The sequence below is a fragment of the Callospermophilus lateralis genome, chromosome 3 (assembly GCF_048772815.1).
Source record: "Callospermophilus lateralis isolate mCalLat2 chromosome 3, mCalLat2.hap1, whole genome shotgun sequence".
Taxonomy (NCBI): Eukaryota; Metazoa; Chordata; class Mammalia; order Rodentia; family Sciuridae; genus Callospermophilus; species Callospermophilus lateralis.
Window position 1 is genome coordinate 34,688,701 of NC_135307.1, and position 8,371 is coordinate 34,697,071.

At 37.9% G+C, this 8,371-nt stretch overlaps 1 pseudogene; it reads left to right on the forward strand.

Annotated features, from left to right (window-relative positions):
- Positions 1 to 410: 410 nt before the first annotated feature.
- Positions 411 to 773, forward strand: LOC143394594 (T cell receptor alpha variable 19 pseudogene; annotated as a pseudogene).
- Positions 774 to 8,371: the final 7,598 nt, after the last annotated feature.

Consider the following 8,371-nt stretch of genomic DNA (forward strand, 5'->3'; position numbering starts at 1 on the left):
TCAGGGAAAATGAAACCAAGTGGCATTTCCTGTTCTGACACAGAAGCATCTAACCACTCAGTCATTGTGCACCTGCTTTCTGAAGCACAGGCCAGACCTCCAGACCTGGATTTGAGGCAGAGCAGAGGACATTTGCTCACAGGGGAAGCTTCCAACATGCAGGTCTCCTGTCTGCTAAGGACAGTCATAGCCTCCATGTGGCTTGGTAAGAATGGTGAGGGTGGCCACAGACTCAGGACCTGGCTCTGAGGGTGGGGGCAGAGGCAGGTGTTATTGTCTGATGGGATTAGGAGAGGAGCATGATGGGCGTGGGAATCAGAGCTCTCCTACACTAGATCCTCAAGACCCCCTGGACGATGCCACAGGGAGAATCAGTCTAATGTCTGTCTCCGTCTCTCTCAGGATCCAGCATGTCCCAGAAGGTAACACAAGACCAAGCTGCAATTTCTATGCTAGAGAAGGAGGCTGTGACCTTGAATTGTGCATATAACGCTACTAGTTTTAGTTATTATTTATTCTGGTACAAACAACCACCAAGTGGGGAAATGATTCTCCTCATCGATCAGGAGTCTTACAGGGAAGAGAAGGTGACCGAGGGTCGGTTTTCCCTGAACTTACAGAAGCCAGTCAGCTCCATCAGCCTCACCATCTCGGCCTTAGAGCTCCAGGACTCGGCAGTGTATTTCTGTGCTCTGAGAGAGTCCACAGTGAAGCAGGTGCCTGCAGGAGCCCTACAAAACCCTCAGATGTCAACACCAGGCCTCCCCCAGTGATGAAAACCTGAGTGGTGGACTGGAATCAGCAGGGGCTGTCAGCAGGGATAGGTTTAAAGGGGAACCTTACCCTAAGGAAAACATTGTCTCTCTGGCTCAGAAAATATTTCCACACTGTAATTCATCAAAAAACCTGTCTTCAGTTCTTTATCTGGGAGTAGATTATTTGATGAGAAATTTAAAAAAAAAGAAAAAAACTTTTGTGGTGGTTACTTTAAAGTAGGACATTGACTTCTCTTTTTAAAATTTTTTATTGTTTTAATTAGTTATACATGACAGTAGAATGCATTTATGCACTTTGATATATCATATGTAGATAGGATATAATTTCTCATTTTTCTGAGTGTACATGTTGCAGAATCATATTGATCATGTAGTCACATATATACATACAGTAATAATGTCTATTTCATTCTACTATCTTTCCTATCCCCACATCCCCTTCTCTTCCCTCCCATCACTTCCCTCTATCTAATCTAAGGTAATGCTATTCTTCCCTAGTGCCCCCTGCCTTGTTGTGAATTAGCATTCCCATATTAGAGAAAACATTCGGTCTTTAGTTTTGTGGGGTTGAATTATTTTGCCTAGCATGAAGTTCAAAAACACTTGACCAAATCTGCACCTAAATTGTTACATTGTTTAGGTCCACTCCACAAATATGTGTGCCTTACTTACCAAGTCTGAGCACTGCCTTAGAGATGAACTATTCTGATCACACCTCCTGTACCCTCCCTCTTCCATTGCCTCATGTGTGCCATGAATGAGTTGGAGTGAGGAGTGTAGAACAAATGTCACCACAGGTCTTGAAGTCAAGGAGAAATGAAGCAAAAATCAATCTCATATTCTCTATGTGCAGTTATAAAAGTTATAAATGTTTGGGGGGTGAAAAGAACATCAATGAAGTAATCTTAAAAATAAGACAAAATCATTCCAAAATTCTAACACTCAGGAAAAATTATATTATGAAATCATATGATATAGGACATAGGATGACTTCTGTTCCCTATCATTACCCAGCCATATATTATGAAATAAAATAATTACTTATACAATATTACTTAGATCAACGTATATTCCAGTAATGACATTCCAAATATTTTATAACACTTCATCTAATTTCATTTTCTTAATTATTTATAATGTTTAAATTATTTACTATAATTAGTAATTGCTGAGATTAGGATGTATATTTCATGATTTTCTAGCTAATTCCCAGTAGGTGAATAGTTGAGGTAGTTGAGATTTACATTTCAGTCTTTCTGTCTTGGGCTACTTGACCATTTTTGTGACCACAGAGCATAGCACATTTTTACTCTGTAATCACTAAATATTCTTTTATTTTCTCACCTTCAATATTCTTTCATATAAGATATTTTCCTTATTATCTACTTCCAATGACTCCAGATAGCTTCAGCCCTGCACTACGTTCACGTGCAGAGGAGCTGTCATAGTCACTTCGGTAACAGCCATGACCCTTGGCTATTGTTTGATGATCCTGGATGGGAATTTCCTAGTGGACTTGCTTTCCTGTGGAGTTCCAAACAGGAAGATTATTTTCTTTAAAAAGTTTTTCTGTCCCTCTTGCGCAAGGCTTTCCCCATCTTCCCCCTCCACTCTCTTCTCTACCACGGAGAATGGAGAAAGGCTGGTTAGAGACAGGACAAGGGGAGTGTAAGGAAGAGTGCCACCTGGGTGTCTTGTTTCCTTTACACCAAGACATGCCTCTAGAAAGGTCCTCCCAAAGACATATGATTCCTACAGGCCTTTCAGGAAACCAGAGAATCAGAGACCTGTGACACTTGGTTCTAAGCCTTTACTGGTCACTGTGGGCTCATAACCCTCTGCATCTGAGTCTCATTGATGCTTTTCTGTCCTTTATGTGGGTTTTCTCCCTCCTCTCATGTCTGTATAAAATTTGTGGTCTTTTCCTGAATATAAAGAAAGCTTTGAGCTCCTTGGACCATCAGATCACCAATAAGATCTGGTTTTTTTTTGTTGTTGTTGTTGTTGTTATTGTTTTTTTCCTCTCTCTCTCTTGGGCTATGGATAATTGGTAAGAGAAGGCTTTTGGGTGATCACTCTCCTTAAGGTTTTTATTTTGGAGTTTAAAACTCATAAATGCTTTCAAGGGAATTCTGGCCTGGAAATGGCCTCTCTTCCTATTGTCAGCCTCATTTGGGGGACATGACTAAACAGGGGAGGACTATTATTCTTGGAGCCGCTATATCAGTGACTGGTCTAGGTTGGGCCCACCAGGAGTCAAGGCCACAAAAGCAACTGTTCAGGTGGCCACTGAGATGAAGTGCTGATATTCTGTTCTCTCCTCTAGCACAGGTTCAGATGCAGAGGCTGAGCCATCCACCCAGGTTCTAGTGTCTGTTTAAAATTTGAAGCTGGGAACAGAGGTGTGCTCCTGACCCTGGGTGAACATTTCAGTCCTGAGAAAAGATGGTGTGTAAAATTACGAATGAGCAGAGGGACCTGTTATACCCACTTGTCTCAGAGTCCCTCACCTGATGTGCTTAGGATGAGATGCAACTCATACCTGCTCACTTATTGAGGAAGGTGCAGTCTTGGGATGAGCGACTGAAGCAGGCTTGGCATGTTGGCTTGCTAGGGCTGCTGTGACAAAGTGTCACAAATAGGGGGCTCAAACAATAGAAATCTATCATCTCATAGTTTTCATAGCAATGTCCAAAATCAAAGTGTGGGCTGGGTTGTTAACCTCTGAGTCAGAAGGGAAGGATCTGAGCCAGACCTTTCTCCCGGGTGCGGAGATAACAACTCCTCTAAGGATCTGCATGTCATCTTCCCTCCATTGGGTCTGTGCCACCATTTCCACTTTTACACTGGGTTAAGGTACATCTCTGTGACCTCACTTTATCTGGATTACCTCTGTTAAGAACCTGTCTCCTAATAAGGTTACATTCTGAGTATTGAGAGTTAGGACTTCAACACAGGAGTTTAGGGGGACACAGTTCAGCCCATAACCCTCAGTGAAATCTCATAGAAATAAAGGGAAAAGAGTAAGCAAAAGGTGCATGGCACCAAGAACTGGGTAAGGAAAGAAACTCAGGGAGGCAGAGCCTGGATGTTGTCTTTGTTCCAATCTCATTTTGATTTTTGCCAAAGGTGCAATGGGAAGCTCATAGATTAAATATGATTCCTCCAAATGTCTGGATTCTCTCAATTTTTTCAACTATAGTCACTTGCATATGAGAAATAATAAATCTTAAAAGTGTTTTAGAAAGAAACAGTTACATTAGTATTTCTTACTTCAACATTTTCTTTAGTTATCGATATAGCAGAAAGTACTTTATTCATATGGTGCCAAATTTTAAAGTAATATTTAATCATTTAAATATTTAAACAATTTTCTGCATATAGAATAAAAAGTGATACTTCCTTGATTTTCCCCCAACAAATTATCAATCACTGTTAAACATTGGTGAATCTATAGGAGCATATATTAAAGAACATAAATGGGATCACACTCTATGTGAAATTCTATAATTTGATTAAGTCAGAGAAATGTTTACAAGTCAGAAAATTTAAACTACCTCATTCGTTTATATTGTATATTATAATATAGATCTATCATAATGTATTGAATAATTTCTATTGAAAGATATTTAATTATTTTTTTCATTTTTTACTACTGCATGTACTGTTCAAGGTATTTCTTAAGAAAAAAATTCCCAGCTCAGGGGAGTTTCTTCATCTAATGATGTCAATCTCCCATCAAATATTTATTATTTTATATTTCAGCTACCAGAATACTAGTCATTTCATTTTTGACATCATCAAAAATACTGATCATTAATATTATGTTTCTTAGCTTTTTCACCATTTGATGGATGAGAGATATTAGAAAAAGAGTTTTCATGGAGATGTGAATTAAGGGAATCTGGTCCTGTACTCAGGAATCTAGAAAGTAGCTATACATGGATAGTAAAAACTTAGATCCCTTCTTTTCTAATACAAGCATGCAAACTAGTGATTAGTGATAATGTAACATGGTCTACATGAACCTCTATTGCTAAGAAAACAAGTGAACCCTATTACAAACAAAAAGGAGACTATTCATATTTGAAGGAGTTACTTTCTTCTACAGGTACAAGAACATCTTAAGCAGTAAAACACTTTCCTATTGATTGCAGAGAGCAATCAGATTTACAAGAGAGATGGACACACACAATAAAGCAGTTCAAGCAAACATATACTTTCAAAAAATGAAAAGGAAAATAAATTTAAAATTGATGTTTAAAAGTGTTACAAAATTGGGAGCTCATCCACTTTTGCAGTTCGGGATTGCATTGCTAGTTGTCAGAGAGGGCCTCTTTGGGAAAATACTTACAGCAAGATATGTTAGAAAAATGGGCATTAAGACTCTAGCTAAGACTCTAGCAAAGGAGTGTTATAGGCAGAGGGAACAACAGCTTGTATAAATGCTCTGAAAGGGGAAAAAGCAGTATTTTTGAAGACCCAAAGGAAGGGCAGAGAGGTGGAAACACAGTGCATAAGGGTTACAATAAACTGATGGGAAGCTAGAATTAAGTAAAGAACATGCAGGACTTTGCAGATCCTGCAGGAAGTTTGGATTCTCCATAAGAGAGAAGTCACTGCCCTTATACAGGAAAGTGGCAAATAGAAATGAGTAGAGTCAAACTAGTTTTGGAAGCTGAATTTGACAGGGCTTGCTGATAACTTAGACATGCAGAATGAACAAGTAGGTAATGAATAAGCAGGCTGGTGGACCAAAGGACCACTTCCCATGGGAGGAATGATGGAAAAGGAAATGTGGGAAGGGAAGAATCGAATGTTCTACTTTGATGTATGTTTGATATTTGAATATAATTTGCAATTTCATGAGCAAAATTAAATGGATATATGAAAAGGCAATTGATTATATGGGATTGTGTCACAGAATATTATTCTCATGTGTATATATATAAACTCAGAAATCATAATGTTAGGAATATTCTGAAAACCATGAGAGAAGAAATTTCCTTATGAAAAGTATATAAAGTTAGACAGGAAGATGATCTAGAATCAAGCTCTAGAAGAATGTAACATTTTGAGATCAGATAGAGGGAAACGAACAAGTAAGATGAGCTGAGAAGGAGCAGAGAGAGTAGTCAGAAATAAAACAGAAACGTGTGATTCCACGGTAGGTTAGGAGAGTTGAGGAGGACAGAGTGGAAGACTGTAGGGAGGCTTTGTGGAGTATAAGTAAGTTGAGGCCTGAAACGCACTCTGGGTTTTGCATCATAGATATCATTGGTGATTTTGTTAAAAGCAGCTTCAGACACGGTGAGGGAGCAGAACTGAGTTGTGTGGAGTGTGGAGTGACTGGGAAATTCAGTAGCCATGTGAAGAGCCCATACTGCACCTCCTCAGTCCTTGACTTCTCAGCTTCATAGTTTATTTCATCTGATTTTCAAAATCAACCTAATGACCTACATCCTAGCATTGTCATTTAAAAAGACACCCCCAGGGTGGGACAATGGCTGTGAAAGCTCTGTCCCAGTTAGAGCTAATATGGGTTGCTGTAAGAGGCTTTAAAAACAATAGTAAGATAATTAAAAGTCAATCTGATTTTTTAAATTCTCACTTGTTATATGACAGCAGAATGCATTACAATTCATATTACACATATACAGCACAGTTTTCATATATCTGGTTGTATATAAAGTATGTTCACACAATTCGTGTCTTCATACATGTACTTAGGGTAATGATATCCGTCTCATTCCACCATCTTTCCTACCCCTATGCCTCTTCCCTTATCCTCCCACTCATTTTTCCTATCTAGAATTCATCTATTCCTCCTATGCTCCTCTTCCCAACACCACTATGAATCAGCCTCCTTATATCAGAGAAAACATTCAGCATTTGTTTCTTTGGGATTGGCTAAATTCCCTTAGCATTATATTCTCCAACTCCATACATTTACTTGCAAGAGCCATGATTTTATTCTCTTTTATTGCTGAGTAATGGTCATTTGTGTATATATACCACATTTCCTTATCCATTCATCTATGAAGGGCATCTAGATTGGTTCCACAGTTTAGCTACTGTGAATTGTGCTGCAATAAACATTGATGTGGCTGTGTCCCTGTAGTATGCTGTTTTTAAATCTTTTGGGTATAGAACGAGAAATGGGATAGCTGGGTCAAATGGTGGTTCCATTCTCAGTTTTACAAGGAATCTCCATACTGCTTTCCATATTGACGGCACCATTTTGTAGACCCACCAACAATGTTTGACTGTGCCTTTTTCCCCACATCCTGGTCAACACTATATTCTTAATAGCTGCCATTCCGACTAGAATAAAATGAAATCTTAGAGTAAGTAGTTTCGATTTGCATTTCTCTAATTGCCAGAGATGTTGAACATTTTTTCATATATTTATTGATTGATTGTATATCATTTTCTGATAAGTGTTCAGTTCCTTGGCCCATTTACTGATTAGCTTATTTGGTCTTTTGAAGTTTAGTTTTTTGAGTTCTTTATATATCCTAAAGATTAGTGCTCTATTCGATGTACAAGTGGTAAAAATTTGCTCATAAGCTGTAAGCTCTCTATTCAGCTCTCTTATTGTTTCTTTTACTGAGAAGAAGCTTTTTAGTTTGAATGCATCCCATTTATTAATTCTTGATTTTCATTCTTGTAATATAGGAGTATTATTAAGAAAGCAGGAGCCTAATCCAATATGATAGAGATTTGGGCCTACTTTTTGTTCTAATAGGCACATTGTCTCTGGTTTAATTCTTAAGTCCTTGATTCACTTTGAGTTGAGTTTTGTGCATGGTGAGAGATAGAGGTTTAATCATTTTGTTGCATATGAATTTCCAGTTTTCCCCGCACCATTTGTTGAAAATGCTATCATTTCTCCAGCATATTTTTTGGTGCCTTTGTCTAATATGAGATAACTGTATTTATATGGGTTTGTCTCTGTGTCCTCTATTTTGTACCATTGGTTTACCAGTCTATTTTGGTGCTAATACCATGCTGTTTTTGTTACTATTGCTCTGTAGTATAGTTTAAGGTCTGGTATAGTGATGTCACCTGCTTCACTCTTCTTGCTAAGGATTGCTTTAGCTATTCTTGGTGTCTTATTTTTCCAGATGAATTTCATGACTGCTTTTTCTACTTCTATGAGGAAATATTCATTGGTTTTTTAATTGGAATTGCACTAAATTTGTATTGTGCTTTTAGTAGTATGGTCATTTTGACAATATTAATTCTGCCTATCCAAGAAGAACAAGGGAGATCTTTCCATCTTCTAAGGTCTTCTTTAATATCTTTCTTTAGAGGTCTGTAATTTTCATTGTAAAGGTCTTTCACCTCTTAGGTTAAATTGATTCCCACATATTTTAATTTTTTTGAGGCTATTGTAAATGGGATAGTTTCCTGGTTTCTGTTTTAGAGGATTTTTCACTAATGTACAGAAATGCCTTTGATTTATAGGTGTTGATTTTATGTCGTGCTTCTTTTCTGAATTCATTTATTAGTTCTAGAAGTTTTCTGGTGGGATTTTTGGGGTCTTCTAGATATAGAATCAGCAAATAGTGCTAATTTGAGTTCTTCTTTTC